At 43.9% G+C, this 8,097-nt stretch overlaps 2 long non-coding RNA genes across 2 annotated transcripts; both read left to right on the forward strand.

Moving 5' to 3' along the window:
- The first annotated feature begins 563 nt into the window (after positions 1-563).
- Positions 564-1,848, forward strand: LOC122226618. The gene is made up of 2 exons (XR_006205704.1): positions 564-935; positions 1,658-1,848. It is a non-coding gene; the product is annotated as an uncharacterized LOC122226618 (long non-coding RNA).
- A 3,177-nt stretch (positions 1,849-5,025) lies between these two features.
- LOC122228228 lies at positions 5,026-7,683 on the forward strand. The gene is made up of 4 exons (XR_006206484.1): positions 5,026-5,206; positions 6,164-6,211; positions 6,750-6,890; positions 6,979-7,683. It is a non-coding gene; the product is annotated as an uncharacterized LOC122228228 (long non-coding RNA).
- Positions 7,684-8,097: the final 414 nt, after the last annotated feature.

The raw sequence follows: 8,097 nt of genomic DNA on the forward strand, positions 1-8,097 counted from the left end.
TATCTTGATTTGTGTAGAAAGATTCATGGGTGTATACCTATGTCAAAACTTATCAAATTTCTATCACATTTGTGGTGCCTAGGTGGCTCAGTCGGTTGGGCATCAGACTTCCACTCAGGTCATGATCTCACAGTTTGTGAGTCTGAGCCCTACGTGGGGCTCTGTGCTGACAGATTGGAGCCTGGAGCCTGCTTTAGATTCTGTGTCTCCCCCTCTCTCTGCCCCTCCCCTGCTTTCACTCTATCTCTGTCTCTCAAAAATGAATAAACGTTAAAAAAATTGTCGCATTTAAAATATGTGAGTTTATTGTGTGTCAGTTATACCTCAGTGCATTCATTTAAAAATTCCCATATTAGTTCAAATCCTTGCTGAAAAAGCTCTTTCTGAAAATAGGATGTTGGGACCAGGAATGCACATGTAAATGTGCCAGCCAATAAAGGCTTTGAAGATGTTGGGTCTGAAAGGCCAGGACAATTTCACTTGGTTAGTATCATCCAGGGTGGTTCCCATGGGCTACACTGATCAGCAGCCAGCTGATGAGCCAGCAGTCCTAATAGGTACTTTGTTGATTTTCTCCAAATGTCTCAGTACTCCCAAACCACCCAACCAAGCTCTTATGCTGAATCACAGCCATTGTGACAAGGCATCATTAATCATCAGGTCCTTTTGCCAGGAGCTCCCATGTCATGGGCACTTGTCTCTGTATATAAAAGGAGTGATGGGTGGGCTGCTTTGAATGAAGGGACCTGGGGTGGGGGAGGGGGGCAGCAGATAGAGGCTGCCGCGGCAACCAGATCCCTGCTGCTGGCCAGAATTGGGAAATATAAGAAGATGATGCAGTCCTGTAGATGTAAGTGTTCAGCGTGCCATCTGAAGGATTTACTACAGAGACAGAAAGCAAAGAAGTTATGGAAGAAAAAGATCAGGAAGACAAGGTATTGATGACATTTTCTGATTATCCAAAGGGCCCTCGCAAACCCGAAGAACTGTCCTCCTGGCTTGCAGGTGTTCCAAAATGTGATGCCTTTGTCAAAGCAAAGCTCTCCACTTGCCTCTCAGAGACTGCCTTCCAACTCTTCCCTGGCTTCTCTGCTACCCACAAAACCCCAGCTCTCCCCCAGCTTCCCACCAATCCTGCAAAAAGCCAGAATTTCTGTGTTCATTGCTTATCTTCTTTATGATAGAGCCTCCCTCAAATCTTTTCATTCAGTAGAGAGGTTGACATAACCCCTGGACCTACCTTTTTGAAAGTGGGTTTCTTTCTTTCTTTCTCTCTCTTTTTTTTAAGGTTTGTTTATTTTGAGAGAGAGAGAGAGACAGAGACAGAGACAGAGAAAGCATGAGCTAGTGGGGAGGGGCAGAGAGAGAGAGAGAGAGAGAGAGAGAGAGAGAGAAAGCCAAATAGGCTGTGTACCAGCGTGGAGCCTGATGCGGGGCTCGAACTCATGAACCTGTGAGATCATGACCTGAGCTGACATCAGCAGTCAGACACTTAACCAACTAAGCCACCCCAGGTGCCCCTTGAAGGTGGGTTTCTCATACTCTCTGGCCTTATGTCTGATGAAATCTGAGAAATTGAGCTGAAGAGGTCCTTCTATAAAAAACACATGGGTTTCCTCAGTGTAAATCTTACATTTTCTCATTCTTGTCTCCTTAGTCAGCAGCATATGCCAATGATCTGGTTGAAGACACTGCTCGAACCCATGACTTTCGGCGTCACAGTTTTTCCCATGGCCAGCAATAAGAAAAGCCTCTTTTGGTGCAGGCCCCAGAACACCATAATCATCTTCGATTTTACCTCTCTGCCCAGGGTCTTTTAAGTAAAATTTCCCTCCTTTCACTGACAAATGGTGTTTTGTGTGTTTTTGCTTAGCTGAACAGTGACCTATGGCAACCTGGAGTACCCCGCCTTTTTTCATGTAATAGGCTAAGTAGGGTAGAACAGGTAGAGGGATAATCAAGCGAGTCGGGAGGAAATATGTAGTGCCTGTGTAAGAGACTTGCTAATAAAATATGATTGGGTTTCGGTATGGAATAGGTTGAGATATTTTCTGGATATGAAAAGGATTTACTTGGTTTGATAGACCTTCTAACTGGCTGGGTTGAGGTATAACAACCAGAAAACGCAGAACCAGATCATCAGCTCATACTTCTAGCTTTGTTTGTTGGTAATGAGTAACGAAGGTGCCCAAAGATACCCCTTTTTCTAGAAACAAGCTCGGGTCATGTCAACACGGAGCCCAGGAACTGTAAACATGAGAAAGGGTGAAAACATAAGATAGGCCTAGACTGCATATGTGTATTTGGGACTTTTTAAAGGACAACATCCCCAAGCCTCTCCTAATCCTGTGCTATAGATACAATGTAGTCTTGGACCCTTTGGGGTCAAATAATTCTGATAGCTGTGTGGAATCCCTTGGGTAATTGAACCTGGACCTTGTATAATTCACATAAAGGTATGACATCTCTTACCCCTATCACATTACCCTTAAAGAGCAACAGTTCTGCCACCTTTAAAAATCATATGCCCACCAGACCAAAGCTGATCTAGAAGTTTGCGGCCTTAGAACCCAATTCTCCTGTGAAAGATACAGAAACCGTTGTCCAGCCGACTTAGGTAGGCCCCTGGGTTTTGTCAAATTTTCTAGGTATCGATGAGCTTCTTGTTCCCAATGGAACATGGGTTTCTCCCATGATGGTTGATTTATTCTTGGTTGACCCATTTGCTCTCAGTGTGGGAGTGGGGGAAGATTGTAGTTTCAAGATCTTATGGCAAGTGTCCCTGCGCCCAGGAGCAGAGGCATCCTGGGAATGTGGTAATGTTATACTCTATCTTGTAGTAATGTGTTGTAATCACATGCTTTGCACACACTGGTGTAGTCTTGGGGAGAAGGCACAGACAAAGGAGGTCAGTAGCCTTTCCTGCTTCATTCTGTGCCAGTCATCCCTATCATACTCACCATTTTTGCCACATTTACATAGAACTTGGCCTTGTTCACATACGCGTGTTATGTAAGAGCCGATAGTCTAGAGTCAAAGTAACGGCATCGGGAGACCCGCCTCCCAGGCACCCAAAAATTGAAATTAAGTGTGAGAACTTTGAATCTTAGTGTCCAAGGCATTGAATATTTATTGGTGAAAGCCCTGTATGAAGTAAAAAATCATGACCCACGTTATACCTCACAGCAGCTTTTGTGAGGTATGGCACCTGATAGGGCTGCTGGAGGGGGACCTTGAAAGTGACGGACAGGTTGGTAGGCGTTTTAGTCTTCGCAGGCAAAAGCAGCCACGGTGAGTGGCCATGGCCACGTTCCAACAAGACTTTACCCAGAGCTTGTGTTAACTATTTCACTGATCTTGTAACAGTGATCTCAATTTTGCAACTGAAACACACACTGAAGGACTAACTTGACAAAATCACAGAAAGGCAGAGATAATGGAGTGGTCTTTCTACTCTCCTAGCCCCTCGAGACTGGTTCTGCCAGGGCCAGGATCTTCTTTCTTTGTGTCTTGTCTAAGGGTCAGCCTTACTCTTCCTTTTCCACCCTTTGTGGTAGTTTCTATTCATGAGTCTTCACCTTTTGCTGGATGTCTTTATGGACCATCTTTCTCCCTGTCTCGGTGGTAGTCTTCTTGTAAAAGAGTTAATTTTGAGGGGTGGGAGTCGGTGTGGGGGAGTGGGGTGAGGGCACAGAACCTGCTTGTCCTAAACCAGCTGTTCCTAAGGCAGGTAAGCCAGTGACAGGAAGAAGAAAGCTAACTGGCTATTCATAGGATCAGGACATTGTATGATGCAATGTGGTCATAATGCTACATAAAGCCACCATTATCCTTATTCCTCATAATAGCAGATGTTGAAACTGGCCCAAAATTGAAGTTCATAAGTTTATGAATTTGAGTGCAGTCCCTTTTGCCTGTTTATAATTCAATCCTAAAGTCTTTTTCCATTCTTTCCGCTCTTTCAAAACCTTATAGTTGTCTGTTACTATGCTGTCTGATGCCGACTTCAATACATTTTCCAATGACAGTAGATTATGTCACTCCCATAATGTATGTCCACCTGATGGCTTAGGAGCCAACTATAGTCCACAGACCTGTTTTGACTATGCAGGCCAACACGGGGTGAGCAAAAAACATTCGAACTAGTTGCCGCCACTGAAACCAATGACTTTCATACACAATCTGGATTTTTGACTCCTTGGTGGCTCTTAAAAATTTGTCTAGCAACACTGCATCCCAATTGACTAGAGTTTAGAAGTACCGTTTAGATGGGGCATTTCACCATTGTCTCCACCAATCTCTGCTTGGTTCCCTTGTACTAATATTATTGGCATGAACCCTGAAGACATTGACTTTGTAACCTCAATCCTAAACCTTTGGAATCTACCACTACTGACCCCGTAGGTGCCACTTCCCCCTTGCCCACATTTATCAAATAGTCCAGGGGCCAGTTTGCCATTGTAGGCAGGGGAGCTGGGGGTAAGAATCTGGGATTGTGTGTAGGTAGCTTGCTCTCCTTTGGCTCTCTATACAGATCCCATGGACTACACATAGTTAGAGCCAATTTATTCCTGGCCTCCAAATCCCTACTTTTGCTTGAAACATAGTTTTAAATCCAGGAGGAAAAAGGAGAAGAGATCCAGCTGTCTGTCTAGATGTGCCTTGGGTTCCATATGGGAATGAGAGACTCGGAATAAAACAGAGTCCTCCCGTCCCTGGCGCTCAGCACGACATTTCGGTGGGTTATAGCACTATGGTCTCTAAAACACAGCCCCCCTTCCAAATAGCTGGAGAGGCCGGGTAATTGTGTTAGGCAGAGGAACCGCCTGAAGCTGGACCTAGCCCCATGAGTCTTTTCCGGTGATGTGACTCCCTACCCAGCTGGACGCTGTCTGCCTTCTGTGCCTTTGGCATTTGACGGTAATAATGGCAGCAATGATGACAATGTTGTGACAGGATAATTCACTGAACTATGAGTTTGTGTATATCCTCTGAGCTTTTCCTCTCCCTTGTTTGAATCGGAAAGCCACACTTTCATTTTGTGGTCTTGCTTCAGCTGGGGGACGAAACAAAAGCCCTCTGAAGATAGATTCCTTCCTGAGTTTTTGATAGCTACAAAACCTGACCTCCAGAGGGTATTACATTTTGGGAGTGACTTAATTTTACTCATCCTCCTGTAGAGCCTGAGATAAGGACCTGAGAACAGGTTGTGTGTTATGAAGTAGATTCTAGGAAACAGGAATGGGGGAATAGGGTGTGAGCCTGGGAAGGGAGAGAATAGAGTGTTACTGAGCTGATGACTGTCCAGGGCAACTGAAGCTTAGTCCCACTGGAGACCTTCCAAGAAACTACAGGAAAGTTACCTTAGAATTGTCCCTCCCGATGCTAGGAGGCTGGGACATTTATCCATTGATTTTCATCCCCTACTAGTTGAAGCCTTCCTTCGGGAATGTGAACTGCTCCTCTCCAGAGCTGCCTACTGTCTTTGGTGGGTGGGAATCCTTGCTCCCCATTATTCTGTTCTCTGTTCCTTGGGGTCTCAGCCAAAAATGAGACAGAAAACGCATCATTTTATTTATTTATCTGCATTTTATTTATTTATTCAAAAAATTTTTTTAACGTTTATTTTTTGAGAGACAGAGGGAGACAGAGCACGAGCAGGGGAGGGGCAGAGAGAGAGAGAGGGAGTCACAGAATCCAAAGCAGGCTCCAGGCTCTGAGCTGTCAGCACAGAACCCGACGCGGGGCTCAAACCCAAAAACCATGAGATCATGACCTGAGCAAAAATCAAGAGTTGGATGCTTAACCAACTGAGCCACCCAGGTGTCCCCTCCGCATTTTATATACACACATCTATAATTTCTGTATTATATATATTACCTATATGTTATATATAGCTACACTACGGGATCTGCATAATATTCTATTATTTGTATTTGCATAAACCAATTTTAATACATTGCTAATTATTTGCTTGTATTCAAAAATGGATTCAAAATGTACATATCTCTTCCATCTCGTTAGTCTTTTTTGTATTTTCTTAGGATACAGCTGTAGAAGCAAAGTTACAGGGTCAAAGAGGATGATATCCTTAAGACTCTTAGTACACTTTTTCCCCCAAATCATTTTTCTGAGAGGTTTCATTGACCTTTCCTCCTATCAGCAGTGTGCGAGAGCATTTGGGGTGAACTTTGGCAATGACCAGGAGTGGGTAAGTAGGAAAGTTTGTAAAATCTTATTGCCTAGAGAGCTTTTAGCACAGTGGAGATGTCTACTCATTTCAGATAAGTTAGGGGGTTATTCTACTTAAACAGAAAAGGGATGGATAACTTTTATTCTGGATTCCTCGTCTTCCTTACTCTGAAAATGCTTTTTTTTTTTTAATTGTATCAGCTGAAAAGAGCACGTGCCCATGCATGTGCACGTGTGTAAACACACTCAACACAGAGGAAAGATTCTTAGTAAAGAGTCCCAGTCTGGGGATATTTGAGTTTTCAAAAGTTCTGAATTTACCACCATTTGTTCCACCTTATTTTCTGTTTAGCCACGTAATAAATGAATTGCCAGGTATTCTGTGTTCAAATTTCCCTGAGTATGTGGGAAAGGATAAGCCCGATGAATGTTAGGATTCTTGGACTTTCAATGCATTACCAAATGCTTTGAGGAAAGTCTGACAAGGAAAAGGCTCAGGCTATTGATCATCAAACTTGGGAAGGACCTGATTTTCCTTTGTCCCTTCTCTTTCCCAGGAGTTGACTAGTATTCAAAGAAAGAGATGTAAAAGAAAATGGAGATAAAGAAAAGAGGGAAAACAAAGATGTAGAGAATTTGGATTTCAGTTCAGCCCTTGGATTAGTGCACAGGGGCCAAATTTCTGGATCAGAACTCAGGTGAATAATGATCTGCAGCCACATCTATGTGTTTTCCAGCGCCTCTTCTGTCTTCTTGTTTGACCTCCTTGCCTTTCTTATCTTACAGGCCCAGGGCATCATCACATCTGTCACCAATAAAAAATGAGCTTGGTTGTCACCCCAAACAAGGAGAACAGAATCTAAGGATTCTTAAGCCCAGGATTCTCAAGCTCTGACTTCCTCATTTCTTCTGAGGCTTCCCACTAGATCTTTTAAAGTGCTCAACAAGGAGATGGTTGGTTAGTTTCATGAAAGAACTCAGTAAACAATGATTCCCAACCTTTGTAGGTCCCCACCCCTGTCTGAGACAGGCCATTCCTCCAGAACACCAGGGGGAGCTGTTGTGCTGCCCAGTCCCAGCACCAAGATGGCTCCCATTGGAGTGTGGCTATAGACATATGTGTATTCAAACCATCAGGACCCTGCTAGTCACAGAGAGCCGAATGTTTGAAACTGGGATGGTCCTAGAGTTTCCAGAACTGTGGTGGCCAATGACCATGGAGGGAAATGTAGTTTCTATCATATCTGGAAGCTGCTATCTCCCCAAACTTCCCCCTTTCACCTCAGTCCCCTGCTGTGTTTCGCTTCTTGATGAGGTCTACAATAAAGTAAGTGAAAAGTGAAGCCATCCTAAAGTAATACCGGAGAGCATCTTGGAAGGAAAAGATGTAGACAGAAATGTCTCTGTCACCATGTAGCTTACATTCTGTGGCTCCTACTTCCTGGAATGTCTTATTCACTGATAATTTCCAAGGTTTCCTAAACCTGGGGTCAGAACAGGAGATGCTCAATAAATACTTGTTGAATGAAGGGATGCCTCCGGTTTCAGGGCTGGTCCTGCCACTCTCTGACCACTCGGTTCCTCTGGGATTCTGTCTACTCAGCTGGGTACTTGTGGGTAGGAGGAGAAAGTGAGGTTCTACTAACTAATCACTGGGGTCCTCTCTCTTTGGGATGTCTTATAGTTTCCATATTCAAGGACCTGGTTAGTTAAGACTTAACTAGTTAGTTAGAGTCTTAAGTAAGGCTCTTCTTTATTGTCACCCGGATTAAACTAACCCGTATATGAAAGAGAAACCGTTCTCTTCTTGAGCACGCATGAAACACAACAAAAGGTCTCTTTTTCAGTTTTGGCTCTGCTTCTGTTAATTTCAAGTTGCTTCTGGAACTCATGTACATTGCAGAT

Source organism: Panthera leo, chromosome C1 (genome assembly GCF_018350215.1).
Source record: "Panthera leo isolate Ple1 chromosome C1, P.leo_Ple1_pat1.1, whole genome shotgun sequence".
NCBI lineage: Eukaryota > Metazoa > Chordata > Mammalia > Carnivora > Felidae > Panthera > Panthera leo.